The following is a 14,682-nucleotide window of genomic DNA, read 5'->3' on the forward strand; positions in this document are numbered from 1 at the left end:
AAAGTATGGACTATTATACATTGCTGGAAAGCCCAGAATGTCTACTTTCCAACGCCGTTGAGAGCGCGCCAATTGGGCTTCTATAGCTCCAGAAAAGTTACTTCGAGTGCAGGGAGGTCAGAATCCAACAGCATCTGCAGTCCATTTCAGTCTCTGAATCAGATTTTTGCTCAGGTCCCTCAATTTCAGCCAGAAAATACCTGAAATCACAGAAAAACACACAAACTCATAGTAAAGTCCAGAAAAGTGAATTTTAACTAAAAACTAATAAAAATATACTAAAAACTAACTAAAACATACTAAAAACATATTAAAAACAATGCCAAAAAGCGTATAAATTATCCGCTCATCACAACACCAAACTTAAATTGTTGCTTGTCCCCAAGAAACTAAAAATCAAATAAGATAAAGAGAAGAGAATATTCAATGAATTCCAAAAACATCTATGAAGATCAGTATTAATTAGATGAGCGGGGCTTTTAGCTTTTTGCCTCTGAATAGTTTTGGCATCTCACTCTATCCTTTGAAATTCAGAATGATTGGCTTCTATAGGAACTCAGAATCCAGATAGTGTTATTGATTCTCCTAGTTAAGTATGATGATTCTTGAACACAGCTACTTTATGAGTCTTGGCCGTGGCCCAAAGCACTCTGTCTTCCAGTATTACCACCGGATACATACATGCCACAGACACATAATTGGGTGAACCTTTTCAGATTGTGACTCAGCTTTGCTAGAGTCCCCAATTAGAGGTGTCCAGGGTTCTTAAGCACACTCTTTTTGCCTTGGATCACAACTTTATTTCTTTCTTTTTCTTACTCCTTTTTTTTCGTTTTTTTTTCTCTTTTTTCTTTTCTTTTTTTTTCGCTTTTTTTTTTGTATTCACTGCTTTTTCTTGCTTCAAGAATCATTTTTATGATTTTTCAGATCCTCAGTAACATGTCTCCTTTTTCATCATTATTTCAAGAGCCAACCATTCATGAACAACAAATTCAAAAGACATATGCACTGTTTAAGCATACATTCAGAAAACAAAAGTATTGCTACCACATCAAAATAATTAATCTGTTATAAAATTTAAAATTCATGCAATTCTTCTTTTTTTTTTTAATTAAGAACATTTTTCATTTAAGAAAGGTGATGGATTCATAGGACATTCATAACTTTAAGGCATAGACACTAAGACACTAATGATCACAAGACACAAACATAGATAAACATAAGCATGATTTTTCGAAAAACAAAAAAATAAAGAACAAGAAAATTAAAGAACGGGTCCACCTTAGTGATGGTGGCTTGTTCTTCCTCTTGAAGATCTTATGGAGTGCTTAAGTTCCTCAATGTCTCTTCCTTGCCTTTGTTGCTTGGTGCACGGAATCGTGATCACTACACAACTCCGCACAACTAACCAGCAAGTGCACTGGGTCGTCCAAGTAATACCTTACGTGAGTAAGGGTCGATCCCACGGAGATTGTTGGTATGAAGCAAGCTATGGTCACCTTGTAAATCTTAGTCAGGCAGACTCAAATGGGTATAGATGATGAATGAATAAAACATAAAGATAAAGATAGAGATACTTATGTATATCATTGGTGAGAGCTTCATATAAGCGTATGAAGATACTTTCCCTTCTGTCTCTCTGCTTTCCTACTGTCTTCATCCAATCCTTCTTACTCCTTTCCATGGCAAGTTTATGCAAGGGTTTCACCGTTGTCAGTGGCTACCTCCCATCCTCTCAGTGGAAATGTTCAACGCACCCTGTCATGGCACGGCTATCCAGCTGTCGGTTCTAGGTCAGGCCGGAATAGAATCCAGTGATTCTTTTGCGTCTGTCACTAATGCCCCGCCTGCTAGGAGTTTGAAGCACGTCACAGTCATTCAATCATTGAATCCTACTCAAAATACCACAGACAAGGTTAGACCTTCCGGATTCTCTTGAATGCCGCCATCAGTTCTTGCCTATACCACGAAGACTCTGATCTCACGGAATGGCTAGCTCGTTTGTCAGGCGAGCACTCGGTTGTCAGGCGATCAACCATGCATCGTGTATCAGGAATCCAAGAGATAAACACTAGAGCCTCATATGCTTGTAGAACAAAAGTGGTTGTCAGTCACCTTGTTCATAGGTGAGAATGATGATGAGTGTCACGGATCATCACATTCATCAAGTTGAAGAACAAGTGATATCTTGGACAAAGAACAAGCGGAATTGAATAGAAGAACAATAGTAATTGCATTAATACTCGAGGTACAACAGAGCTCCACACCTTAATCTATGGTGTGTATAAACTCCACCGTTGAAAATACATAAGAACAAGGTCTAGGCATGGCCGAATGGCCAGCCTCCCAAAGTGAGTTCAATCATAAAAACATGATCAAAAGCTCTCTAATACAATAGTAAAAGGTCCTATATGAGAACTAGTAGCCTAGGGTGTACAGAGATGAGTAAATGACATAAAAATCCACTTCCGGGCCCACTTGGTGTGTGCTTGGGTTGAGCAATGAAGCATTTTCGTGTAGAGACTCTTCTTGGAGTTAAACGCCAGCTTTTATGCCAGTTTGGGCGTTTAACTCCCATTTAGGTGCCAGTTCCGGCGTTTAACGCTGGGAATTCTGAGGGTGACTTTGAACGCCGGTTTGGGCCATCAAATCTTGGGCAAAGTATGGACTATCATATATTGCTGGAAAGCCCAGGATGTCTACTTTCCAATGCCGTTGAGAGCGCGCCAATTGGGCTTCTATAGCTCCAGAAAATCTACTTCGAGTGCAGGGAGGTCAGAATCCAACAGCATCTGCAGTCCTTTTCAGTCTCTGAATCAGATTTTTGCTCAGATCCCTCAATTTCAGCCAGAAAATACCTGAAATCACAGAAAAACACACAAACTCATAGTAAAGTCCAGAAAAGTAAATTTTAACTAAAAACTAATAAAAATATATTAAAAACTCAACTCAAACTACTAAAAACATACTAAAAACAATGCCAAAAAGCGTACAAATTATCCGCTCATCACAACACCAAACTTAAATTGTTGCTTGTCCCCAAGCAACTGAAAATCAAAAAAGATAAAAAGAAGAGAATATACTATAGACTCCAAATTATCAATGAAACTTAGCTCCAAATTAGATGAGCGGGACTAGTAGCTTTTTGCCTCCGAACAGTTTTGGCATCTCACTTTATCCTTTGAAATTCAGAATGATTGGCTTCTTTAGGAACTCAGAATCCAGATAGTGTTATTGATTCTCCTAGTTAAGTATGATGATTCTTGAACACAGCTACTTATTGAGTCTTGGCCGTGGCCCAAAGCACTCTGTCTTCCAGTATTACCACCGGATACATACATGCCACAGACACATAATTGGGTGAACCTTTTCAGATTGTGACTCAGCTTTGCTAGAGTCCCCAATTAGAGGTGTCCAGGGTTCTTAAGCACACTCTTTTTGCCTTGGATCACAACTTTATTTTTTTCTTTTTCTTTCTTTTTCTCTTTCTTTTTTTTTTTTTTGCTTCTTCTTCTTTTTTCTTTTTTTTTTTTGTATTCACTGCTTTTTCTTGCTTCAAGAATCATTTTTATGATTTTTCAGATCCTCAGTAACATGTCTCCTTTTTCATCATTCTTTCAAGAGCCAACAATTTTAACATTCATGAATAACAAATTCAAAAGACATATGCACTGTTTAAGCATACATTCAGAAAACAAAAAGTATTGTCACCACATCAAACTAATTAAGCTAGTTTTAAAGATGAATTTGAAATCCTGTACTTCTTGTTCTTTTGTGATAAAAACAGTTTTCTTTTAAGAAAGGTGATGGATTCATAGGACATTCATAACTTTAAGGCATAGACACTAAGACACTAATGATCATAAGACACAAACATAGATAACCATAGAGCATAATTTTCGAAAAACAGAAAAATAAAGAACAAGGAGATTAAAGAACGGGTCCACCTTAGTGATGGCGGCTTGTTCTTCCTCTTGAAGGTCTTATGGAGTGCTTGAGCTCCTCAATGTCTCTTCCTTGCCTTTGTTGCTCCTCTCTCATGATTCTTTGATCTTCTCTAATTTCATGGAGGAGGATGGAATGTTCTTGGTGCTCCACCCTTAGTTGTCCCATGTTGGAACTCAATTCTCCTAGGGAGGTGTTGATTTGCTCCCAATAGTCTTGTGGAGGAAAGTGCATCCCTTGAGGCATCTCAGGGATTTCATGATGAGAGGGGTCTCTTGTTTGCTCCATCTTCTTCTTAGTAATGGGCTTGTCCTCATCAATGGGGATGTCTCCCTCTATGTCAACTCCAACTGAATAACAGAGGTGACAAATGAGGTGAGGAAAGGCTAACCTTGCCAAGGTAGAGGACTTGTCCGCCACCTTATAGAGTTCTTGGGCTATAACCTCATGAACTTCTACTTCTTCTCCGATCATGATGCTATGGATCATGATGGCCCGGTCTAGAGTAACTTCGGACCGGTTGCTAGTAGGAATGATTGAGCGTTGAATAAACTCCAACCATCCTCTAGCCACGGGTTTGAGGTCATGCCTTCTCAATTGAACCGGCTTCCCTCTTGAATCTCTCTTCCATTGGGCGCCCTCTTCACAAATATCTATGAGGACTTGGTCCAACCTTTTGATTAATGTTGACCCTTCTTCATGGCCACAACTTCATAGAAGTGGTCTTGATGCACCCTTGAGATGAATCTCTCCATCTCTCATGACTCGGAGGTAGAAGCTTTTGCCTTCCCTTTCCTCTTTCTAGAGGTTTCTCCGGCCTTGGATGCCATAAATGGTTATGGAAAAACAAAAAGCAATGCTTTTACCACACCAAACTTAAAAGGTTTGCTCGTCCTCGAGCAAAAGAAGAAAGAAGAGAGTAGAAGAAGAAGAAATGAGGAAGAAGGGAATGGCTTGTGTTCGGCCAAAGAGAGGTAGAAGTGGTGTTTGGGTTGTGTGAAAATGAAGGAGTGAAGAAGGGTTTATATAGGAGAGGGGAGGGGTATGGGTCGGTCATGTATGGGTGGGTTTGGGAGGGAAAGTGGTTTGAATTTGAATGGTGAGGTAGGTGGGGTTTTATGAAGGACGGATGTGAGTGGTGAAGAGAAAGATGGGATTTGATAGGTGAAGGGTTTTTGGGGAAGAGGTATTGAGGTAATTGGTGAATGGGTGAAGAAGAGAGAGAGTGGGGTTGGTGGGGATCCTGTGGGGTCCACAGATCCTGAGGTGTCAAGGAAAAGTCATCCCTGCACCAAATGGCATGCAAAATCACGTTTTGAGCCAATTCTGGCGTTAAACGCTGGGCTGGTGCCCATTTCTGGCGTTTAACGCCAGGTTCTTGCCCTTTCCTGGCGTTTAACGCCAGTCTGGTGCCCCCTTTCTGGCGTTAAACGCCCAGAATGGTGCCAGACTGGGCGTTAAACGCCCACCTACTAGCCTCACTGGCGTTTAAACGCCAGTGAGTTCTTCCTCCAGGGTGTGCTATTTTTCTTCCTGTTTTTCATTCTGTTTTTGCTTTTTCAATTGATTTTGTGACTTCTTATGATCATCAACCTACAAAAAACATAAAATAACAAAAGAAAATAGATAAAATATAACATTGGGTTGCCTCCCAACAAGCGCTTCTTTAATGTCAGTAGCTTGACAGATGGCTCTCATGGAGCCTCATATTTTCTCAGAGCAATGTTGGAACCTCCCAACACCAAACTTAGAGTTTGAATGTGGGGGTTCAACACCAAACTTAGAGTTTGGTTGTGGCCTCCCAACACCAAACTTAGAGTTTGACTGTGGGGGCTCTGCTTGACTCTGATTTGAGAGAAGCTCTTCATGCTTCCTCTCCATGGTGACAGAGGGATATTCTTGAGCCTTAAACACAAAGGATTCTTCATTCACTTGAATGATCAATTCACCTCCATCAACATCAATCACAGCTTTTGCTATGGCTAGGAAGGGTCTGCCAAGGATGATAGATTCATCCATGCACTTCCCAGTCTCTAGGACTATGAAATTAGCAGGGATGTAGTGGTCTTCAATCTTCACCAAGACATCCTTTACAAGTCCATGAGCTTGCTTTCTTGAGTTATCTGCCATCTCTAACGAGATTCTTGCAGCTTGCACCTCAAAGATCCCTAGCTTCTCCATTACAGAGAGAGGCATGAGGTTTACACTTGACCCTAAGTCACACAAAGCCTTCTTGAAGGTCATGGTGCCTATGGTACAAGGTATGGAAAACTTCCCAGGATCTTGTCTCTTTTGAGGTAATCCCTGCCTAGACAAGTCATCCAGTTCTTTGGTGAGCAAAGGAGGTTCATCCTCCCAAGTCTCATTTCCAAATAACTTGTCATTTAGCTTCATGATTGCTCCAAGATATTTAGCAACTTGCTCTTCAGTGACATACTCATCCTCTTCAGAGGAAGAATACTCATCAGAGCTCATGAAGGGCAGAAGTAAGTCCAATGGAATCTCTATGGTCTCATTTTGAGCCTCAGATTCCCATGGTTCCTTATTGGGGAACTCAGTGGAGGTCAGTGCACGCCCATTGAGGTCTTCCTCAGTGGCGTTCACTTCCTCTCCCTCCTCTCCAAATTCGGCCATGTTGATGGCCTTGCACTCTCCTTTTGGATTTTCTTCTGTATTGCTTGGGAGAGTACTAGGAGGGAGTTCAGTAACTTTCTTGCTCAGCTGATCCACTTGCGCCTCCAAGTTCCTAATGGAGGACCTTGTTTCAGTCATGAAACTTTGAGTGGTTTTGATTAGATCAGAGACCATGGTTGCTAAGTCAGAGGTGTTCTGCTTAGAGCTCTCTGTCTGTTGCTGAGAAGATGATGGAAAAGGCTTGCCATTGCTAAACCTGTTTCTTCCACCATTATTGTTATTGAAACCTTGTTGAGGTCTCTCTTGATTCTTCCATGAGAAATTCGGATGATTTCTCCATGAAGAATTGTTGGTGTTTCCATAGGGTTCTCCTAGGTAATTCACCTCTTCCATTGAAGGGTTCTCAGGATCATAAGCTTCTTCTTCAGATGAAGCATCCTTAGTACTGCTTGGTGCATTTTGCATTCCAGACAGACTTTGAGAAATCAAATTGACTTGTTGAGTCAATATCTTGTTCTGAGCCAGAATGGCATTCAGAGTATCAATTTCAAGAACTCCTTTCTTCTGACTTGTCCCATTGTTCACAGGATTCCTTTCAGAAGTGTACATGAATTGGTTATTTGCAACCATTTCAATTAGCTCTTGAGCTTCTGCAGGCGTCTTCTTCAGATGAAGAGATCCTCCAGCAGAGCTATCCAAAGACATCTTGGATAGTTCAGAGAGACCATCATAGAAAATACCTATGATGCTCCATTCAAAAAGCATGTCAGATGGACATTTTCTGATTAATTGTTTGTATCTTTCCCAAGCTTCATAGAGGGATTCTCCTTCCTTCTGTCTGAAGGTTTGGACTTCCACTCTAAGCTTACTCAATTTTTGAGGTGGAAAGAACTTTGCCAAGAAGGCATTGACTAGCTTTTCCCATGAGTCCAGGCTTTCTTTAGGTTGTGAGTCCAACCATGTCCTAGCTCTGTCTCTTACAGCAAAAGGGAATAGCATAAGTCTGTAGACCTCAGGGTCAACCCCATTAGTCTTGACAGTGTCACAGATTTGCAAGAATTCAGCTAAGAACTGATGAGGATCTTCCAATGGAAGTCCATGGAACTTGCAATTCTGTTGCATTAGAGAAACTAATTGAGGCTTAAGCTCAAAGTTGTTTGCTCCAATGGCAGGGATAGAGATGCTTCTCCCATAGAAGTCGGGAGTAGGTGCAGTAAAGTCACCCAGCACCTTCCTTGCATTGTTGGCATTGTTGTTATTTTCGGCTGCCATGGTTTCTTCTTCTTTGAAGAATTCGGTTAGGTCCTCTACAGAGAATTGTGCCTTAGCTTCTCTTAGCTTTCGCTTCAAGGTCCTTTCAGGTTCAGGGTCAGCTTCAACAAGAATGCCTTTGTCTTTGTTCCTGCTCATATGAAAGAGAAGAGAACAAGAAAATATGGAATCCTCTATGTCACAGTATAGAGATTCCTTGAGGTGTCAGAGGAAAAGAAAAATAGAAGGAAGAAGTAGAAGAATTCGAACTTAATTAGATAGAGTTCGAATTGTGCATTGAGAAGGAGTGATACTCCATAAATAGAAGGATGTGGGAAGAGAGGAAGAAATTTTCGAAAATCAAGTGAAATATTTTGAAAACATTTTTAAAAAAATTTAATTAATTTTCGAAAATCAAGGGTGAGAAAGGTATCAAGTAATTTTTGAAAAAGATTTTTGAAATTAGAAATCAAAAAGATATGATTTGAAAACTATTTTGAAAAAGATGTGATTAAAAAGATTTGATTGAAAAGTTATGCTTTTAAAAAGATATGATTGAAAAGATATGATTTGAAAAAGATTTGATTTTGAAAAACTTTGAAAACTTGAAAAAAATTGATTTTGAAAACAAAATCCTCCCCCTTGTGCCATCCTGGCGTTAAACGCCCAGAATGGTGCACATTCTGGCGTTTAACGCCCAATGCACCACCTTTTTGGGCGTTAAACGCCCAACCAGGCACCCTGGCTGGCGTTTAAATGCCAGTCTGTCCTTCTTCACTGGGCGTTTTGAACGCCCAGCTTTTTCTGTATAATTCCTCTGTTGCATGTTCTGAATCTTCAGTTCCCTGTACTATTGACTTGAAAATGGAACCAAGGTCAAATAAACAAGGCATGCAAGACACCAAACTTAAAATTAGACACTAGACTCAAACAAGAAACATAAAATATTTTTGGTTTTTATGATTTTTATAAATTTTTTTTTTGTGTTTTTTCGAAAATTGTATGAAAATAGAAAATAAAGGTTTCAGAATTCTTAATTTGAATTCCAGGAATCATTGCAATGCTAGTCTAAGACTCCGGTCCAGGAATTAGACATGGCTTCACAGCCAGCCAAGCTTTCAAAGAAAGCTTCGGTCCAAAACACTAGACATGGCCAATGGCCAGCCAAGCCTTAGCAGATCATTGCTCAAATAGCAAGATTGATAGAAATCAACAAGCTCTTGTGATGATAAGTTGAAACCTCGGTCCAATAAGATTAGACATGGCTTTTCAGCCAGCCAGACTTCAACAGATCATCATGAAACACTAGAACTCATTCTTAAGAACTCTGAAAAAAAAATACCTAATCTAAGCAACAAGATTAACCGTCAGTTGTCCATACTCAAAACAATCCCCGACAACGGCGCCAAAAACTTGGTGCACGGAATCGTGATCACTACACAACTCCGCACAACTAACTAGCAAGTGCACTGGGTCGTCCAAGTAATACCTTACGTGAGTAAGGGTCGATCCCACGGAGATTGTTGGTATGAAGCAAGCTATGGTCACCTTGTAAATCTTAGTCAGACAGACTCAAATGGGTATAGATGATGAATGAATAAAACATAAAGATAAAGATAGAGATACTTATGTATATCATTGGTGAGAGCTTCAGATAAGCGTATGAAGATACTTTCCCTTCCGTCTCTCTACTTTCCTACTGTCTTCATCCAATCCTTCTTACTCCTTTCCATGGCAAGCTTATGCAAGGGTTTCACCGTTGTCAGTGGCTACCTCCCATCCTCTCAGTGGAAATGTTCAACGCACCCTGTCACGGCACGGCTATCCAGCTGTCAGTTCTCGGTCAGGCCAGAATAGAATCCAGTGATTCTTTTGTGTCTGTCACTAACGCCCCGCCTGCTAGGAGTTTGAAGCACGTCACAGTCATTCAATCATTGAATCCTACTCAGAATACCACAGACAAGGTTAGACCTTCCGGATTCTCTTGAATGCCGCCATCAGTTCTTGCCTATACCACGAAGACTCTGATCTCACGGAATGGCTGGCTCGTTTGTCAGGCGAGCACTCGGTTGTCAGGCGATCAACCATGCATCGTGTATCAGGAATCCAAGAGATAAACACTAGAGCCTCATATGCTTGTAGAACAAAAGTGGTTGTCAGTCACCTTGTTCATAGGTGAGAATGATGATGAATGTCACGGATCATCACATTCATCAAGTTGAAGAACAAGTGATATCTTGGACAAAGAACAAGCGGAATTGAATAGAAGAACAATAGTAATTGCATTAATACTCGAGGTACAGCAGAGCTCCACACCTTAATCTATGGTGTGTAGAAACTCCACCGTTGAAAATACATAAGAACAAGGTCTAGGCATGGCCGAATGGCCAGCCTCCCAAAGTGAGTTCAATCATAAAAACATGATCAAAAGCTCTCTAATACAATAGTAAAAGGTCCTATATATAGAGAACTAGTAGCCTAGGGTGTACAGAGATGAGTAAATGACATAAAAATCCACTTCCGGGCCCACTTGGTGTGTGCTTGGGCTCAGCAATGAAGCATTTTCGTGTAGAGACTCTTCTTGGAGTTAAACGCCAGCTTTTATGCCAGTTTGGGCGTTTAACTCCCATTTAGGTGCCAGTTCCGGCGTTTAACGCTGGGAATTCTGAGGGCGACTTTGAACGCCGGTTTGGGCCATCAAATCTTGAGCAAAGTATGGACTATCATATATTGCTGGAAAGCCCAGGATGTCTACTTTCCAACGCCGTTGAGAGCGCGCCAATTGGGCTTCTGTAGCTCTAGAAAATCCACTTCGAGTGCAGGGAGGTCAGAATCCAACAGCATCTGCAGTCCTTTTCAGTCTCTGAATCAGATTTTTGCTCAGATCCCTCAATTTCAGCCAGAAAATACCTGAAATCACAGAAAAACACACAAACTCATAGTAAGTCCAGAAAAGTAAATTTTAACTAAAAACTAAGAAAAATATACTAAAAACTCAACTCAAACTACTAAAAACATACTAAAAACAATGCCAAAAAGCGTACAAATTATCCGCTCATCATTGCTCCTCTCTCATGATTCTTTGATCTTCTCTAATTTCATGGAGGAGGATGGAATGTTCTTGGTGCTCCACCCTTAGTTGTCCCATGTTGGAACTCAATTCTCCTAGGGAGGTGTTGATTTGCTCCCAATAGTTTTGTGGAGGAAAGTGCATCCCTTGAGGTATCTCAGGGATTTCATGATGAGTGGGATCTCTTGTTTGCTCCATCCCTTTCTTAGTGATGGGCTTGTCCTCATCAATGGGGATGTCTCCCTCTATGTTAACTCCTACTGAATAACAGAGGTAACAAATGAGATGAGGAAAGGCTAACCTTGCAAAGGTAGAGAACTTGTCCGCCACCTTATAAAGTTCTTGGGCTATAACCTCATGAACTTCTACTTCTTCTCCAATCATGATGCTATGAATCATGATGGCCCGGTCTAGAGTAACTTCGGACCGGTTGCTAGTGGGAATGATTGAGCGTTGGATAAACTACAACCATCTCCTAGCTACGGGCTTGGGGTCATGCCTTCTCAATTGAACCGGCTTCCCTCTTGAATCTCTCTTCCATTGGGCGCCCTCTTCACAAATGTCTATGAGGACTTGGTCCAACCTTTGATCAAAGTTGACCCTTTTTGAGTTTGAAAGGGACCTCGGGGATCACCTTCTTCAAGGCCACAACTTCATAGAAGTGGTCTTGATGCACCCTTGAGATGAATCTCTCCATCTCCCATGACTCGGAGGTGGAAGCTTTTGCCTTCCCTTTCCTCTTTCTAGAGGTTTCTCTGGCCTTGGATGCCATAAATGGTTATGGAAAAACAAAAAGCAATGCTTTTACCACACCAAACTTAAAAGGTTTGCTCGTCCTCGAGCAAAAGAAGAAAGAAGAGAGTAGAAGAAGAAGAAATAGAGGAGATGGAGGTGGCTTTGTGGTTCGGCTAAAGGGGGAGGAGTAGTGTTTAGGTTGTGTGAAAATGAAGGAGTGAAGATGGGTTTATATAGGGTGAAGAGAGGGGTAGGGTTCGGCTATGGGAGGGTGGGTTTGGGAGGGAAAGTGGTTTAAATTTGAATGGTGAGGTAGGTGAGGTTTTATGAAGGACGGATGTGAGTGGTGAAGAGAAAGATGGGATTTGATAAGTGAGGGGTTTTTGGGGAAGAGGTGTTGAGGTGATTGGTGAATGGGTGAAGAAGAGAGAGAGTGGTGGGGTAGGTGGGGATCCTGTGGGGTCCACAGATCCTGAGGTGTCAAGGAAAAGTCATCCCTGCACCAAGTGGCGAGCAAAAATACTCCCTGTGCCAATTCTGGCGTTTAACGCCAGCCTCTTGCCCTTTCCTGGCGTTTAACGCCAGTCTGGTGCCTCTTTCTGGCGTTAAACGCCCAGAATGGTGCCAGACTGGGCGTTAAACGCCCATTTGCTACCCTTACTGGCGTTTAAACGCCAGCAAGGTCTTCCTCCAGGGTGTGCTGTTTTTCTTTCTATTTTTCATTCTGTTTTTGCTTTTTCAATTGATTTTGTGACTTCTCATGATCATCAACCTACAGAAAACATAAAATAACAAAGGAAAATAGATAAAATATAACATCGGGTTGCCTCCCAACAAGCGCTTCTTTAATGTCAGTAGCTTGACAGAGGGCTCTCATGGAGCCTCACAGATTCTCAGAGCAATGTTGGAACCTCCCAACACCAAACTTAGAGTTTGAATGTGGGGGTTCAACACCAAACTTAGAATTTGGTTGGGGCCTCCCAACACCAAACTTAGAGTTTGACTGTGGGGGCTCTGTTTGACTCTGTTTTGAGAGAAGATCTTCATGCTTCCTCTCCATGGTGACAGATGGATATCCTTGAGCCTTAAACACAAAGGATTCTTCATTCACTTGAATGATCAATTCTCCTCTGTCCACATCAATCACAGCCTTTGCTGTGGCTAGGAAGGGTTTGCCAAGGATGATGGATTCATCCATGCACTTCCCAGTCTCTAGGATTATAAAATCAGCAGGGATGTAATGGTCTTCAACTTTTACCAGAACATCCTCTACAAGTCCATAAGCTTGTTTCTTTGAATTGTCTGCCATCTCTAGTGAGATTCTTGCAGCTTGTATCTCAAAGATCCCTAGCTTCTCCATTACAGAGAGAGGCATGAGGTTTACACTTGACCCTAAGTCACACAAGGCCTTCTTAAAGGTCATGGTGCCTATGGTACAAGGTATTGAAAACTTTTCAGGATCCTATCTCTTTTGAGGTAATCTCTGCCTAGACAAGTCATCCAGTTCTTTGGTGAGCAAAGGGGGTTCATCCTCCCAAGTCTCATTACCAAATAACTTGTCATTTAGCTTCATGATTGCTCCAAGGTATTTAGCAACTTGCTCTTCAGTGACATACTCATCCTCTTCAGAGGAAGAATACTCATTAGAGCTCATAAATGGCAGAAGTAAATCCATTAGAATCTCTATGGTCTCAGTGTGAGTCTCAGATTCCTATGGTTCCTCATTAGGGAACTCATTGGAGGCCAGTGGACGTCCATTGAGGTCTTCCTCAGTGGCGTTCACTGCCTCTCCCTCCTCTCCAAGTTCGGCCACGTAGGTCATGTTAATGGCCTTGCATTCTCCTTTTGGATTCTCTTCTGTATTGCTTGGAAGAGTACTAGGAGGGAGTTCAATAATTTTCTTGCTCAGCTGACCCACTTGTGCCTCCAAATTCCTAATGGAGGACCTTGTTTCAGTCATGAAACTTTGAGTGGTTTTGATTAGATCAGAGACCATGGTTGCTAAGTCAGAGTGGTTCTGCTTAGAATTCTCTGTCTGTTGCTGAGAAGATGATGGAAAAGGCTTGCCATTGCTAAACCTATTTCTTCCACCATTATTGTTGTTGAAACCTTGTTGAGGTCTCTGTTGATCCTTCCATGAGAGATTTGGATGATTTCTCCATGAAGAATTATAGGTGTTTCCATAGGGTTCTCCCATGTAATTCACCTCTTCCATTGAAGGGTTCTCAGGATCATAAGCTTCTTCTTCAAATGAAGCATCCTTAGTACTGCCTGGTGCAGCTTGCACTCCAGACAGACTTTGAGAAATCAAATTGACTTGCTGAGTCAATATCTTGTTCTGAGCCAATATGGCATTCAGAGTATCAATCTCAAGAACTCCTTTCTTCTGATTTATCCCATTGTTCACAGGATTCCTTTCAGAAGTGTACATGAATTGGTTATTTGCAACCATTTCAATTAGTTCTTGAGCTTCTGTAGGCGTCTTCTTCAGATGAAGAGATCCTCCAGCAGAGCTATCCAAAGATATCTTGGACAGTTCAGACAGACCATCATAGAAGATACCTATGATGCTCCATTCAGAAAGCATGTCAGAGGGACACTTTCTGATTAATTATTTGTATCTTTCCCAAGCTTCATAGAGGGATTTTCCTTCCTTCTATCTGAAGGTTTGGACTTCCACTCTAAGCTTACTCAATTTTTGAGGTGGAAAGAACTTTGCCAATAAGGCATTGACTAGCTTTTTCCAAGAGTTCAGGCTTTCTTTAGGTTGTGAGTCCAACCATATCCTAGCTCTGTCTCTTACAGTAAAAGGGAATAGCATAAGTCTGTAGACCTCAGGGTCAACCCCATTAGTCTTGACAGTGTCACAGATTTGCAAGAACTCAGCTAAAAACTGATGAGGATCTTCCAATGGAAGTCCATGGAACTTGCAATTCTGTTGCATTAGAGAAACTAATTGAGGCTTAAGCTCAAAGTTGTTTGCTCCAATGGCAGGGATAGAGATGCTTCTCCCATAGAAGTCGGGAGTAGGTGCAGTAAAGTCACCC

The 14,682-nt window shown here is 41.4% G+C and overlaps 1 non-coding gene across 1 annotated transcript; it reads left to right on the forward strand.

Annotated features, from left to right (window-relative positions):
- Positions 1 to 7,342: 7,342 nt before the first annotated feature.
- Positions 7,343 to 7,446, forward strand: LOC130972178 (small nucleolar RNA R71). The gene has a single exon (XR_009083373.1). It is a non-coding gene; the product is annotated as a small nucleolar RNA R71 (small nucleolar RNA).
- The last annotated feature ends 7,236 nt before the right edge of the window (positions 7,447 to 14,682 follow it).

The sequence above is a fragment of the Arachis stenosperma genome, chromosome 3 (assembly GCF_014773155.1).
Source record: "Arachis stenosperma cultivar V10309 chromosome 3, arast.V10309.gnm1.PFL2, whole genome shotgun sequence".
Lineage (NCBI taxonomy): Eukaryota > Viridiplantae > Streptophyta > Magnoliopsida > Fabales > Fabaceae > Arachis > Arachis stenosperma.